Source organism: Balaenoptera borealis, assembly GCF_965194805.1.
Source record: "Balaenoptera borealis genome assembly, chromosome: 9".
NCBI lineage: Eukaryota > Metazoa > Chordata > Mammalia > Artiodactyla > Balaenopteridae > Balaenoptera > Balaenoptera borealis.
Window position 1 is genome coordinate 19,326,169 of NC_138873.1, and position 14,393 is coordinate 19,340,561.

The window sequence follows — 14,393 nt, forward strand, 5'->3', positions numbered from 1 at the left end:
AACAAAGAAGTAACAAGTGACACTGCAGAAATACAAAGTATCATGAGAGATTACTACAAGCAACTATATGTCAATAAAATGGACAACCTGGAAGGCACGGACAAATTCTCAGAAAAGCACAACCTTCTGAGACTGAACCAGGAAGAAATAGAAAACATAAACATACCAATCCCAAGCACTGAAATTGAAACTGTGATTAAAAATCCTCCAACAAACAACGTCCAGGACCAGATGGTTTCACAGGTGATTTCTATCAAACATTTAGAGAAGAGCTAACACCTTTCCTTCTCAAACTGTTCCAAAATATAGCAGAGGGAGGAACACTCCCAAACTCATTCTGTGAGGCCACAATCACCCTCATACCAAAATCAGACAAAGATGTCACAAAAAAAGAAAACTACAGGCGAATATCACTGATGAAAACAGATGGAAAAGTCCTCAACAAAATACTAGCAAACAGAATCCAACAGCACATTGAAGGGATCATACACCGTGATCAACTAGGCTTTACCCCAGGAATGCAAGGATTCTTAAATATATTCAAATCAAACAGTGTGATACACCACATTAACAAACTGAAGTATAAAAACCTTATGATAATCTCAATAGATGTAGAAAAAGCTTTTGACAAAATTCAACACCTATTTATGAGAAGAACCCTCCAGAAAGTAGGCATAGAGGGAACTTACCTCAACTTAATAAAGGCCATATATGACAAATCCACAGCAAGCATTGCTCTCAATGGTGAATAACTGAAACCATTTCCACTAAGATCAGGAACAAGACAAGGTTGCCCACTCTCACCACTACTACTCAACATAGTTTTGGAAGTTTTAGCCACAGCAATCAGAGAGGAATAAGAAATACAAGGAATGCATTGTATTCCGGAAAAGAAGTAAAACTCTCACTGTTTGCAGATGACATGACACTATACATAGAGAATCCTAAAGATGCTACCAGAAAACTACTAGAGCTAATCAATGAATTTGGTAAAGTAGCAGGATGCAAAATTAATGCACAGAAATCTCTTGCATTCCTATATACTAATGATGAAAATTCTGAAAGAGAAGTTAAGGAAACACTCCCATTTACCACTGCAACAAAAAGAATAAAATACCTAGGAATCTAGGAATAAACCTACTAAGGAGACAAAAGACCTGTATGCAGAAAACTATAATACACTGATGAAAGTAATTAAAGATGATACAAACAGATGGAGAGATATACCATGTTCTTGGATTGGAAGAATCAACATTGTGAAAATGACTCTACTACCCAAAACAATCTACAGATTCAATGCAATCCTTATCAAATGACCAATGGCATTTTTCACAGAACCAGAACAAAAAATTTCACAATTTCTATGGAAACACAAAAGACCCCGAATAGCCAAAACAATCTTGAGAAAGAAAAACGGAGCTGGAGGAATCAGACTCCCTGACTTCAGACTATACTACAAAGCTACAGTAATCAAGACAGTATGGTACTGGCACAAAAACAGAAATATAGATTAATGGAACATGATAAAAAGCCCATAGATAAACCCACGCACATATGGTCACCTTATCTTTGATAAAGGAGGCAAGAATATACAATGGAGAAAAGACAGCTTCTTCAATAAGTGGTTCTGGGAAAACTGGACAGCTACATGTAAAAGAATGAACGTAGAAAACTCCCTAACACCATAGCCAAAAATAAACTCAGAATGGATGAAAGACCTAAATGTAAGGCCAGACACTATAAAACTCTTAGAGGAAAACATAAGCACAACACTCTATGACGTAAATCACAGCAAGATGCATTTTGACCCACCTCCTAGAGAAATGGAAATAAAAACAAAAATAAACAAATGGGACCTAATGAAACTTAAAAACTTTTGCACAGCAAAGGAAACTATAAACAAGATGAAAAGACAACCCTCAGAATGGGAGAAAATATTTGCAAACGAACCAACTGACAAAGGATTAATCTCCAAAATATACAAGCATCTCAGGCAGCTCAATATTAAAAAAAAAAACAAAAAAACCCAATCCAAAAATGGGCAGAATACCTAAATAGACATTTTTCCAAGGAAGATATACAGATGGCCAAGAAGCACATGAAAAGCTGCTCAACATCACTAATCATTAGAGAAATGCAAATCAAAACTACAATGAGATATCACCTCACACTGGTCAGAATGGCCATCATCAAAAAATCTAGAAACAATAAATGCTGGAGAGGGTGTGGAGAAAAGGGAACCCTCTTGCACTGTTGGTGGGAATGTAAGTTGATACAGCCACTATGGAGAACAGTATGGAGGTTCCTTAAAAAACTAAAAATAGAACTACCATACGACCCAGCAATACCACCACTATGCATATACCCTGAGAAAACAATAATTCAAAAAGACACATGCACCCCAATGTTCATTGCAGCACTGTTTACAATAGCCAGGATATGGAAGCAACCTAAGTGTCCATTGATAGATGAATGGATAAAGAAGATGTGGCACATATATACAACGGAATATTACTCAGCCATAAAAAGAAGTGAAATTGAGTTATTTGTAGTGGGGTGGATGGACCTAGAGTCTGTCATACAGAGTGAAGTAAGTCAGAAAGAGAAAAACAAATACCGTATGCTAACACATATATATGGAATCTAAAAAAAAAAAAAAAATGGTCATGAAGAACCTAGGGGCAAGACGGGAATCAAGACGCAGACCAACTGGAGAATGGGCTTGAGGACATGGGGAGGGGGAAGGGTAAGCTGGGACAAAGTGAGAGAGTGTCATGGACATATATACACTACCAAATGTAAAATAGATAGCTAGTGGGAAGCAGCTGCATAGCACAGGGAGATCAGCTCAGTGCTTTGTGACCACCTAGAGGGGTGGGATAGGGAGGGTGGGAGGGAGAGGCAAGAGGAAGGAGAAATAGGGATAAATATATATGTATAGCTGATTCACTTTGTTATAAAGCAGAAACTAACACACCATTGTAAAGCAATTATACTCCAATAAAGACGTTAAAAAAAGAAAGAAAGAAAAGAATGGCCAGCACAGAAATAATATTTTAGGGAAGAATAGCTAATCACCTTCCAAACTTGATTTTAAAAAAAACTACAAACCCACATATCTAAGAAGTTCAATGAACCCCAAGTCAAACAAATATGACAGAAAAACACATCAAGGATTATCATACTCAAATTGCTGAAAACTAGTGACAAAGAGACATGCTTAAAAGAATAATAGAAATACACAGTAGAGGAACAAAAGAATTACAGCAGATTTCTCATCAGAAGCTATGCAAGTCAGAAATATATTTGAATATTTCTAAAGCATTGGGAGTAAAAACAACTATCAGGGCTTCCCTGGTGGCGCAGTGGTTGAGAATCTGCCTGCCAATGCAGGGGACACGGGTTCGAGCCCTGGTCTGGGAAGATCCCACATGCCACGGAGCAACTGGGCCCGTGAGCCACAATTGCTGAGCCTGCGCGTCTGGAGCCTGTGCTCCGCAACAAGAGAGGCCGCGATGGTGAGAGGCCCATGCACCGCGATGAAGAGTGGTCCCCACTTGCCGCAACTAGAGAAAGCCCTCGCACAGAAACGAAGACTCAACACAGTCTATAAATAAATAAATAAATAAATAAAAAAGAACGTGAATTTCTCTTTAAAAAAAAAAAAAAAAAGCAAACTGGACTATTCATTTCAGTAACAGTCAAGTGGTCTTAGTTTGCATTCAATTTCCAATCAGTTTCTCAAAAAAAACACAAAAAAAACAACTATCAACCTAGATTACTATACCAGAACATTTATTTTTTTTAATTAAGGCAAAATAAGAACATTCACAGACAAAAAAAGTGGAGAGAATTTATCTCAGCAGACCAGCTCCTCAAGTAATGTTAAAGGAAATTCCTCAGGCAGAAGGAAAATAATCCATAGAAAATATGGATCTACACAGGAATGAAGAAGATCACAGATAGTAATTATACTGGTAATTTTAGAAGATAATTTTTCTCACTTTTGATTTCTTGGATAGCTAGTTGACCACTCTAGCAAAAACAATAACAATGTATTTTGAATTTTGGAATAGAATTAGAAGTAAAATATATCATGACAACAGAACACAGGTCAGGAGGGAGAAATGTATATATATTGCTACAAAGTTCTTATACTATATGTGATGTGGTATAATATTCTTAGAAGGTGGGGACAATAATAACTTTAAAAAGCATAGCGTAAACCCGAGATCAACTATTCATAAAGTAACATGATAGCTAGTTAAGTAAAAAAGTAAAGATAAAATGGAATGCTATATATACATATTCAATTAATTTAAAATAGGACATTCCATGTAAAAAAATAATAATAATAAAATAAAATAAAATAAAATAGGACAGAGGGATAGGAAATAAGTAATGTATATGCATATATAGTCAACTGTTTTCAACTAAATGGCAGGTTACTTCAATGGGGAAATTATAGTCCTTTCAATACATAGTTCTGGAAAAGCTGGATACTCTTATGTCCAAAAAAAAATAAGTATTCACTCATCTCACAATATATGTGAAAATTAACTCCAAATATATGATTTAATCATATCTAGCTATAAAAGTAAAAATTATAAAACTTCTATGAAAATGTTTCTAACCTTGGAGTAGATAAAGCCATCTTTGATATAACACAAAGCATAAACCATAAAAAAAGAAACTGATAACTTTCAAAATTTTAAATGTTCCATTTTTCAAAGATACTATGAACAAAATTAAATTTTCAGATACATACTGAGAAAACATATGCTATACATATATATTATAAATTATTTGAGTCCAGAAGTTATACAGAATTTTTATAACTTCATAATAAGGCAAACAAATTGATAAAATGGACATAGATGTGTGCAAGAGATTTTATCAAAAAAAGATATTAAAATGGCAAATAAGTATATAAAATTTTTCAACGTTATTAGTCTTTAGGAAATGCAAATTAAAACAACAAGACATGCCACTAGACACCCACTAGAATAGCTGAAAGCCGAAAAGACTGGCAGTACTATTTTGAAGATGTGGAAAAATTAGAACTCTCATACAGTGCTGGTAGAACTGCAAAATTTTACAGCCACTTTGGAAAGTAGTTCTGCAGTTTCTTATAAAGTAATTTATAAAGTTAAATATACACTTACCATGTGACCCATAATCTCACTCTAGGTATTTCCTAAAGAGAATTAAATATATGTGTCCACACACACACTTACACAAATCATATTCATAGCTGCATTATTCATTATAGTCAAACCTGGAAACAACCCAAATGTCCATCAATAGGAGAACAGATAAGCAAATTGAAGCATATTCATGCCATAGAATACTAGAGTTGACCCCTGAACAACGTGGGGTTCAATCCACTTATATAACATATACTTATAGTCGGCACTCCATATCTGCATTTCCTCCCCATCTGCAGATTCAGCCAACCACTGACCACGTAGTACTTGTAATATTTACTAATGAAAAATATCCATGTAAAAGTAGACCTGTGCAGTTCAAACCTGTGTTGTTCAAGGATCAATTGTACTCAACAATAGTAGTTCATTGATCAGCCACGGGCAACCCTAGATTTGGAGATGGCAGAGGCTAAATCTGCCACAAGTGTATGTGCTCCTTACTCTGCATTTTGGTAAGTCTGAGAATTGGGACATGGCAGTGTTTTCAGGGGGCAGGTCAATAGGCCAGTTTGGGCATCAGAAGGAGACAGAAACACAGGAGATAAGCAGAGTTGCAAAGTGTTTATTACTATTACCATTACTACTGCTACTACTACTACTACTATTATACACTACTTTCAAATTCCTAAAAAAATTTCTAAAGAAAATTTTGAAAATAAATAAATTTCAAGAAATAATAAAGCAAAATACAATCCAAAAAAGAAAACGGGAGATAAAATGGTGGATTGACAGGCAGTGGAGTTAAACTTTTCACTTCATCTTCCCTTTCAAATATATCCTGTAAGCAATTCATTCATAGTGAACACCACCTGAGTGCAAAACACTGATGCAGGCATCACAGAGTAGTGGTTCTGAAATTTAACTCATCTTTAGTCCTTTTAAAAAAAGAAGAAGATCCAAATCCCTCACCAAGAAATTCTACTAATGGCCTGGGGTAAGATCCAGGGATCCACATTTTTAAGAGCGCCTACTGAGTGTGATGTGCAGCCAGGATGAGAACTGACTGTCATAGGAACTATGAAAATTCATTAAGATAAATTCCCTGTAGTCTTCAATCAGCCTCAAACACAAACTTGGGTAAATCATAATGACCTCCTTTTTCATTCATTCGAATTTGAGCCAGTGCCTTATAGATACAGAAGGCACTCAAAATCCTTTCCTTCAGTGTTTCTAATACTTCCTAGGCAAGTAGAGACCATGATAGTAGTCTTAGTTTTCAGGTGTCCATTTTCTGAAACGTGGAAATAGGTGTTGGTATAAAGGAAGAGTTAATCATTACTAACTTTAATGCAAATCAGCCGCCCCAATTTTGTGGAAATGCTGAGCATTTCTGTGGCTGAGATCTATGCTCAAAATAGCTGTCAATATCCTACAAATGGGAGAAAAGACAGCCTCTTCAATAAGTGGTGCTGGGAAAATTGGACAGATACATGTAAAAGTATGAAATTAGAACACTCCCTGACACCATGCACAAAAATAAACTCAAAATGGATTAAAGACCTAAGTGTAAGGCCAGACACTATCAAACTCTTAGAGGAAAACATAGGCAGAACACTCTATGACATACATCACAGCAAGATTCTTTTTGACGCAACTCCCAGAGAAATGGAAATAAGAACACAAATAAACAAATGGGACCTAATGAAACTTAAAAGCTTTTGCACAGCAAAGGAAACCATAAACAACACCAAAAGACAACCATCAGAATGGGAGAATATATTTGCAAATGAAGCAACTGACAAAGGATTAATCTCCAAGATTTACAAGCAGCTCATGCAGCTCAATAACAAAAAAACGAACAACCCGATCCAAAAATGGGCAGAAGACCTAAATAGACATTTCTCCAAAGAAGATATACAGATGGCCTACAGACACATGAAAGAATGCTCAACATCATTAATCATTAGAGAATGCAAATCAAAACTACAATGAGATATCATCTCACACCGGTCAGAATGGCCATCATCAAAAAATCTAGAAACAATAAATGCTGGAGAGGGTGTGGAGGAAAGGGAACACTCTTGCACTGTTGGTGGGAATGTAAATTGATACAGCCACTATGGAGAACAGTATGGAGGTTCCTTAAAAAACTACAAATAGAACTACCATACGACCCAGCAATCCCACTACTGGGCATATACCCTGAGAAAACCATAGGTCAAAAAGTGTCATGTACCACAATGTTCATTGCAGCTCTATTTACAATAGCCAGGACCTGGAAGCAACCTAAATGTCCATCGACAGATGAATGGATAAAGAAGATGTGGCACATATATACAATGGAATATTACTCAGCCATAAAAAGAAATGAAATGGAGGTATTTGTAATGAGGTGGATGGAGTTAGAGTCTGTCATACAGAGTGAAGTAAGTCAGAAAGAGAAAAACAAATACAGTATGCTAACACATATATACGGAATCTAAGGGAAAAAAAAAAAAAAAAAGGCCATGAAGAACCTAGTGGCAAGACGGCAATAAAGACACAGACCTACTAGAGAATGGACTTGAGGATATGGGGAGGGGGTGGGGTGAGATGTGACAGGGTGAGAGAGTGTCATGGACATATATACACTACCAAATGTAAAACAGATAGCTAGTGGGAAGCAGCCGCATAGCACAGGGAGATCAGCTCGGTGCTTTGTGACCACCTAGAGGGGTGGGATGGGGAGGGTGGGAGGGAGGGAGATGCAAGAGGGAAGAGATACGGGAACATATTGTATATGTATAACTGATACACTTTGTTATAAAGCAGAAGCTAACACACCATTGTAAGGCAATTATACTTCAATAAAGATGTTTAAAAAAAAAAAATCCTACAAATGATGTTTATTCTCCAGAGTACTCTAAACTAAATCCCTTCTCCTTCCTTAGCACACATTTCTCATGGTCTTTTCCTAACAGTGTAATCTTCCACAAAGCTCTCATTAATCTGCCTTTGGAGCAGGAGTGTTTTAAGGAAGCGATAGTCTGTCAGCAGGTTAGTAATCATTTTCCACCCTTGGGAACCTAGAGAAGGCCAGGTTGCGAATCTACAAGTCGTGACCATTATGCGTCAGAAAATGCTCATCAGCTTTGGCAGCAACTTGATTATAATCCATTTTGGGGGATGTCACACTTCACTGGAAGTCCACATTTACTTAAAACACATAACCTTTGCAATTTTGCCTGAAGGCTGCAAACTTTAGATATTTCCCCTTTTTTTTCCAAAATGGAAAGATGGGATCTAAAACAACTCATTTTTCATTAAAAATATAACTGTGTGGAACATAACACAATGGTATATCATCTTATGTTTCAAGGGTATAGAGGTCACTTTTCTAAATATGTGTTTAGGTTCTGGAAGAAAAAGACAAAATGTACATTGTAAAAAACAAGAGCTTCCTTTGTTTTAAAATGAAACTGTAAGCTTCTTTCCAGATAAAGTAACTGCTTCATTTCAATCAGTTTTTTGAATATGTGCCTAAAGTTGTTCATTGTGCTTTCAACTCATAAATCATGGTGTTAGTATTTTCATGGATCAGGTTTTAGATGGGGGGGGGTGCAGATTTCTCTGCAGTGACAGATAATGGAAAGTGGGTCTAGTAGGTGAGAAGATGACAGAGTTGGGAGGGAAGACAGGTAAAACAGCACACACCAATAAGAAAGGGATAGGCATTTGAAATGTAAGTACCATATACTTATAAACTGATTGACCAGAATACAGTAGAGAGAGGGGATGAGATGGAAAGTTATTGACCTAATTATCTTTATTGGATGCTTATTTCTTATAGTGGAGAAATAACATGTCATAATGCAGTAGAAGGGGCTAGGAAATACATATTTAAATATGGTATACCTAAGTATATCTATACAGAGACTCCTAAAAAAGTACAATGTAAACCTAGTAGAAGGGCTTCCCAAGATGAGGAAGGCAGGGTAAAAGCCCAGGATAATGCCAACACTAGGCATAGGACTAAAGCCAAAAAGCTCTCACTCGCCCTCAGAAAATAGTGTATCTTTAAGGGACCCAATATTGACGCTCAGCTTTGGTTTAACAGACAAGTAAGCATTTTGTGCTTAGACAAATACAACAACCTGACAGGTAAGCAAATATTAGTCCCAATTTTACAGAAAAATTCTAGAAATAGAGGCTGATTGAAGAACATCAACCTTTACCACACTAGGTAAAACTTACTGATCCTGGAAAATGAAAGGGAACTCAGGGTCACACAATGAAGCTACCTGCTCTCACTGTGACACTCCAAGCTTTCTGACATAGTTATTAAATAATTAACACATCAAAACACTTCACTTGGCATGATAAGAAAATAAAAAGTATATAAAACGTGGTTCCTATCATTGAGGAGGTTACAATTCGATATTTACATATCCGCATGATGCTATGGTATAGTAGGAAGTTTGACTCTGTCTTCACCACTTATTAATTTAGGAATTTGGGGTAATTGTTTAACTTCTTTACCTTCCAAATCAACCTTTCAGAGTTGTTGTTAGGACTGGAGATATCATATATTATTAACCTAGTACATACCAAAACTTCAATAAATCATAGCTATTATGTGTTTACACATGTAAACCATGCTTATTTTCACTTTCTTCAAATAAAAGAACAATATAGGAATTAGAACAAATCCATCAGTTAATTTTTAGCAATGTAATAGTTACTACTGAGGATTTCAGAGAAATATCACCCACTTATTCCAAATTAGCTTTTACATGGGTATAGTTCCATAGATATAGACTGTATACAAATAGAGAATGATATTGTGGAGTCTCGTGTTAAAATAAAAATATTGAGCTTGAAAAGAATGGCCCCTTTACTGAAATATCATATAAAACATTTAGCACTAAGAGAGAAATAAAAAAGGATTCATAGATGTAGAGAATAATTAGAAATGTAAAATAATTTTCTCATGAACATACCTCAGTTTATTTTTCCAAAGAATGTGGGTCTAAACAATGAAATAAATCTCAAGAAGAGAGAGCAAACTGAAAGAAAACTAAGAGTAAAGATAGTATCTCTTAAACAAAACAATCATAGCTTGACACACACAGTATAACTTAGTGAATAAGAGCATGAAATCTGAAGTCACATTGCCTAGGTTCAAATCCCAACTGTGACACTTTTTGACAAGTTCTTTACATCTCCATACATTAAAATAGAAATAATATTAGCGCCTATCTCATCATATTTTTACGACGATTAAATGAGTTTATGTATAAAAAGTGCTTAGAACAGCGCCTGGCATACAGTAAGTCCTAAATAAATGTTATCATCATCATCACCATCATAATTAAAATATAATTATAGATATGCTGCACACAATTTTGAGAAGGATCTCGAAAGAGGCAGTTTCATAGAAACAAGAAAGAATGGCTCTTCTGTGTGATGATTAACTTGACTATGGTTAATTAACTTACTTGGTGAGAATATTATTCCAGTTTGTTCAGAGTCAAAGGTTTGATTTTCATGTGGATATGCTGGCTACACTGCATGACCACAGATTAAGACACTAATTCTGAGTAGTTGTATTCAATGAATTCTCCTGGTTTTAACAAGGCGACTCGTGAAAAGTGTAAATTGATTAATCCAAATTCATGAATAACTTTAGAAAAAAATGAATCTATAAATACATTCTTTTGAACATGGTTCAGTCATATGGTCTTAATATATGATCAATTCTAGGACTGGAAAAATATTTAAAGATGATCTGGAGCCAAGTCATTAATTTTTATAGAAAAAAAAATAGACTCGGAGACAAAACATGACTTAAGATCACATGATTACTTTGTGGCAGAGTTGAACTCTTAGCTCATGTTTTGTTTTGTTTTTCCATTACATACATTCATTAAATATAGGATATTTTTAATATCTTGGAGAACTTTCTATTTAAAAATTCTATTTCTGTCATTATAGTTTATTACTCCATTGTAAAAAACTCAGTCCCAATGACAGAATGTGTGACTTTGAAGGCCATTGCAAGGACATTGTCATAAGAAAAATGGAAAGCCATTTTCAGGTATTGAGCATGTAAGGTTAAAAGACATTACCTGACTTAAATTTTTTAAAGATCCATTTGCCTTAATGGATCAGAATGGGAGAAAATATTTGCAAATGAAGCAACTGACAAAGGATTAATCTCCAAGATTTACAAGCAGCTCATGCAGCTCAATAACAAAAAAACAAACAACCCAATCCAAAAATGGGCAGAAGACCTAAACAGACATTTCTCCAAAGAAGATGTACAGATTGCCAACAAACACATGAAAGAATGCTCAATATCATTAATCATTAGAGAAATGCAAATCAAAACTACAATGAGATATCATCTCACACCAGTCAGAATGGCCATCATCAAAAAATCTAGAAACAATAAATGCTGGAGAGGGTGTGAAGAAAAGGGAACACTCTTGCCCTGTTGGTGGGAATGTAAATTGATACAGCCACTATGGAGAACAGTATGGAGGTTCCTTAAAAAACTAAAAATAGAACTACCATATGACCCAGCAATCCCACTACTGGGCATATACCCTGAGAAAACCATAATTCAAAAAGAGTCATGTACCAAAATGTTCATTGCAGCTCTATTTACAATAGCCAGGACATGAAAGCAACCTAAATGTCCATCATCAGATGAATGGATAAAGAAGATGTGGCACATATATACAATGGAATATTACTCAGCCATAAAAAGAAACGAAATGGAGTTACTTGTAGTGAGGTGGATGGAGTTAGAGTCTGTCATACAGAGTGAAGTAAGTCAGAAAGAGAAAAACAAATACAGTATGCTAACACATATATATGGAATCTAAGGGAAAAAAAAAAAAAGGTCATGAAGAACCTAGTGGCAAGACAGGAATAAAGACACAGACCTACTAGAGAATGGACTTGAGGATATGGGGACGGGGAAGGGTAAGATGTGACAAAGTGAGAGAGTGGCATGGACATATATACACTACCAAACGTAAAATAGATAGCTAGTGGGAAGCAACCGCATAGCACAGGGAGATCAGCTCTGTGCTTTGTGACCACCTAGAGGGATGGGATAGGGAGGGTAGGAGGGAGGGAGATGCAAGAGAGAAGAGATATGGGAACATATGTATATGTATAACTGATTCACTTTGTTATAAAGCAGAAACTAACACACCATTGTAAAGCAATTATACTCCAATAAAGATGTTAAAAAAAAAAAAAGAATAAATGGCAGGGAAGCGCAAGGCAAGGATCAATTAGGAGGTTATTGCCATAACCCAAGTGAGAGATGATGTTGGCTTGGACTAGGATGGTAGCAGCAAGAAAGGTATTAAGCTGTCAAAGTCTTGGATATGTTTTGATTGTAGCACCAACAACATTTCCTTCTATGTTGGATGTGAAGTGTAAGAGAAAAGAGGAGTCACAGGAGGCAAAGGAGTACAAACCTCCATTCAGGAATTTCTAATTTTTTTCTTAACTAAATGTCTCTTGCTGCAATCTACACCATGATTTACTTATCTTCACCTCTGTGAAAAGAGGTCCATCACCATCTACACAATGCCCTCTTGTGAATCTGGCAGCATCCAGAATCATACCACGTATTCTGAAAGAAATTAAACAATGGCTCCTGACCTCAAAGGATTTTATCATTTGGTAAATTAAACCTCCTTTAAATAGGAAGGAGATATATTTGACAGCATTACAAATGTAGCTAGAAGTTGCAACTTGGTGTTAAACTGGAACCCTTCTGGACACGTCTGCTGAAATTAGGGAACCAAGCTCACCAAATATCCATCGGCATGAGGAACAGAGGAGTGCTTGGGTTAGAATTCATCCCACAGGAAGTAGGAGAATCAAGCCTCTGAAGGAAAAGCTGATACTAGGTATGTTGTAGTGTTACTACTTGTCTTTATTGCCAGCTCAGCTCCCTCTGGACTCATATCTCTCCCAGGGAAGGGAGAGAGCTGTGAAAAAAGAATGAAAAAAAGGCTGTTTTCCACAAAATCCTCTAAGATATGAGAGTAAAAGCCAATATCACTTTGATAGACCCTCATGGAATATAGCCCAGAAAGCCAGAGAAGCACTGCGTGGCATAGCTTTGACATCTCCAGGGCTCCATGCTTTATTGTCAGTGACCACTGGTACAGGGAGCAGTGTCCTCAGGAGCACAGGTGTTTGTTGTGATGATAGTGTCTCTAGGATACATCAGTAGAACCCAGAAGATATGAGGTAGAGCAAGAGAGGAGTAAAGGAAGTGATATCTCCACGGACAAGCACATGTGAGACTCAGAAATACCTGTAGGGACTCAGCTGCATTATTAGCAGGTAAGCAAGAGCCAGAGAGATAAGTTTACATTATTATTCTTGACCAGCTTTAAAATAATGATAATAGAATGAGTTCTTTACACTCCAATTACTCATTGCAGCATTTTGTATAAATATATTTCACAATTAGGCAGTCTTTATACCCCAAAGCTCACATATTTGCTACATCTGTTTGAGATTTCCAGAATCCAGGTAGCTAGCCTCTCTTTGGGGATATTAAACAGAAGGAAACCTGCAAAACAGACTTTTCTTCTTTTGAAAATGGTAAACATGAGATTTTTTTAAAAAACAAGCATCTTTCATAAAAGCAGTCATTTTTACAAAATCAATTAAAAGATTGAATATCTATATGCCACCTGTCCTGATGCGTATATTAAGAACCTTATTCCATGTAACACTTCAACAACGCTGCTTACATCCTTTTTCACTCATGAAGGAAGTAACATTCCTTCTTTAAATACTCCTTCTTTAGAGATGCTTTCTTAAATGGCCTCACACAACTGCATCATGTTGAAGAAGCCAAAAAGACATTTACGGCAGTGTGCCAATTTCACCCAAATTCAATAATTTTCTTAATCTTGAATTATACTTTGACCTTGACTTCATACCTCCTCATGCCTAGAGATCATTTCTTTGTTTCTTTATTCATTTAGCTGTATTTCTATCCTACCCTCTACTCAAAAGTTTTTGATAGGTCCTGTACCTCTAGTTCCAGATGAAGGTGAGAATAGTTTTATTAGCATTGCAGTCATTATCACAAGTGCAATGCCAGAAGGGGGAAAGGTCCAGGGAGGATATCCACTGTCCCGTTTCCTAGAGAAAAGGGTCACTGGTTAAGGTGCTTCAAAAGGTGAGAAAAGATTGTACTCTAGCCAAAAGAGAAGATGGAGA

The 14,393-nt window shown here is 36.2% G+C and overlaps 1 protein-coding gene across 4 annotated transcripts in view; it reads right to left on the reverse strand.

Moving 5' to 3' along the window:
- GRM1 (glutamate metabotropic receptor 1) overlaps positions 1-14,393 on the reverse strand; it is a 411,742-nt gene that overhangs the window by 248,689 nt on the left and 148,660 nt on the right. The window lies entirely within an intron of this gene.